Source organism: Leuciscus leuciscus (genome assembly GCF_965113295.1).
Source record: "Leuciscus leuciscus genome assembly, chromosome: 15".
Classification (NCBI taxonomy): Eukaryota; Metazoa; Chordata; class Actinopteri; order Cypriniformes; family Leuciscidae; genus Leuciscus; species Leuciscus leuciscus.
The window spans coordinates 10,026,125-10,028,486 of record NC_138739.1 but is presented as its reverse complement, the minus strand read 5'-3'; the positions used below and the strand labels follow the sequence as shown (position 1 = coordinate 10,028,486).

At 43.9% G+C, this 2,362-nt stretch overlaps 1 long non-coding RNA gene across 1 annotated transcript; it reads right to left on the bottom strand.

The window, feature by feature from the left end:
* Positions 1-647: 647 nt before the first annotated feature.
* On the bottom strand, positions 648-2,242 carry LOC309476773. The gene is made up of 3 exons (XR_014198353.1): positions 1,700-2,242; positions 1,299-1,589; positions 648-1,070 (listed from the first exon to the last, which is right to left on the bottom strand). It is a non-coding gene; the product is annotated as an uncharacterized lncRNA (long non-coding RNA).
* Between the last annotated feature and the right edge of the window lie 120 nt (positions 2,243-2,362).

The window sequence follows — 2,362 nt, the reverse complement described above, 5'->3', positions numbered from 1 at the left end:
AAACTTAAGCTCATTACACCCTGTTCAAATAATGATTTGTGTCTTATTTGCTCATATTAATATCCTAGCTGGCATATTTTGTACTTTCACTCCCATATGGACCCCATTGAAAACAAGATGGCCTATCTCAAGGGGCTGTCCTTAATGAAGTAGAAATTGCAACGTTACAACTCAGTGTGGTCTTAACGAGGGTAACACGGCTCAGCTTTTATCAATGTCTGTGATTGATGGCTGGTCTATTTATGAAGGCTTGTTAACAAATATCCTACAAACACAGAAAATGGAGAAAAAAAGGAATCGCAAGCCGAACTGGACTGAGGAGCAAGGTTTGTTGCTGGCCCAGTTGGTGAATGAACATAAAGGTACGTTACGAGGAAAATTTGGCCCAACTGTCACTAGCCAAGGCAAGAGGCGCGCCTGGGACACAATATCCCAAACAATCAATGCCTCTTTTCCACTGGTGGTGCGGACAGGCGACGATTGTGAGAAAAGGTGGTATGTGCTGCAGTCCAAGGCAAAAGATGAGATTGCAGCACACAAGCGGGAATCCTCACTCACAGGTTCGCAAAATACTATAGCCTACCACATAATCTGGCAACTTGCTCCTGCTGGCAAAGTTAATTTACATGCCCAAGTACTGTGTTCATTGACTGTTTCTTTCTAGGGGGTGGACCACCTGCAAAGCGGCTGTCCCAAGTGGCCGACACTGTCTTTCAAGTCCTGGGACACTCTGAGGTCAGTGTCACCGGGCTGCCAACAGGCATTGACACGTCAATGATGCAGGCCCTTGAAATGCAGCAAAGTTAGGACACAGGGTTATTCATATCAACAGTGTTTATTCATTGCAGAAGCCATTTCATGTGTTATCCATGCTCATTGTATTAAATTAATTTAATCAAAACAATAATTAAACTAGGCCTATGTATTTCTGTAGCATGGAGCCATCACAAGAACCGGGCCCATCAAGTTTGCCGACAAGATTGCCGCCTGAACCATCTGCAGCTGCTACTCAGGATAGCCCGGCGGATCAAACACCATTCCCATCCGCAGCACCTGCTCCGTCAGCATCCCTGCAGGAGAGAAGATTGCAACTCACAATTGATGTGTTTGAACAACAAAAAAAAGTCCTTTCCCTTCAGGAGGAGTACTACCGCCTTAAAATTGAACACCTAAAAAATAAACCATTTAGAGATTGTGTTCTGTGTCTTGCATTTAACAATTGCAGGTGATGTGCAGTAAAACTGTGGTAGTTCTTAATACCATCACAAGTTCTCAAATGACATGGGGCTACAGCTTGCCTGAAATGTAAATTTGTGAAGTTTGCCCTGTAAGGCAGTCCACTCTGGGCTAGGTTCCCCTGTGGAATGTGAATATCTTCTTCACCACCATCCTCATCGTTGTCTTCATCCTCATCGCCATCCTCCAGAGGTTCTGCAATCTGTCTAACCTTGCAAATATTGTGTAATATTGCACAGGCTATGATGACTTTGCTGACTTTTTCAGGCCGCACCTCTCCGTGGAGAACATGAAAGCGCCTCTTAAGCTGGCCTATGCCACGCTCCACCACCGCTCTTGTTGTCTTGTGGGCCCTACAATAGAATACAGACCTTTAATTATTTGATGGAAATATTGTACTACTTGGATGCTCTAACATATTGCTTGCATTTCATTTCCATGATTTTTGTATCGTTTGGCTTACCTGTTATAGTTTAGTTGGGGCCCTTGGCGTGGCTGGAGGTAAGGTGTAAGGAGCCATGGTTTGCATGGGTAGCCACTGTCCCTTAACAAGTGGCAATTAGCTGGCACATAGCGTCTCTCAAAAAGCTGTCTGATGCCACTCTCGGAGAGCATTCTCGCATCATGTGTGGAGCCTGGCCATTTAGCCACAATGTCCAAAATCTTACAGGCCGCATTGAACACTATTTGCACATTGATGCTGTGGAAATTCTTCCTGTTAACAAAGACAGCCTCGTCCTCTGATGGCGCAATTATTCTCACATGTGTTCCATCAATTACACCCACAATGCCAGGGAATCCTGCAATGTCCATAAATGCCCTTTTATGTGTGTGTAAAGTGCGGGCATCCAGCGGGAATGAAACAAATTGTGTCACAATATTAGGTTGTGACAAAGCTGTCAGTGTTTGGGTGATGACTCTGCTGACGGAGGATTGGGACAGACCCAAGTCATCACTGCTGCATTGTTGCATTTTCCCTGTTGCCAAATACCTCAGGGTTGTGATTACTTTCTTAAATCATTCTTTATCACTTACTCATATAACTCTAATGAACATAAAAAGATACTTATAGGGGTAGTTCACTTAAAAAAAAATCATGTAAGCATTTACTCACTTTCACTTGGTT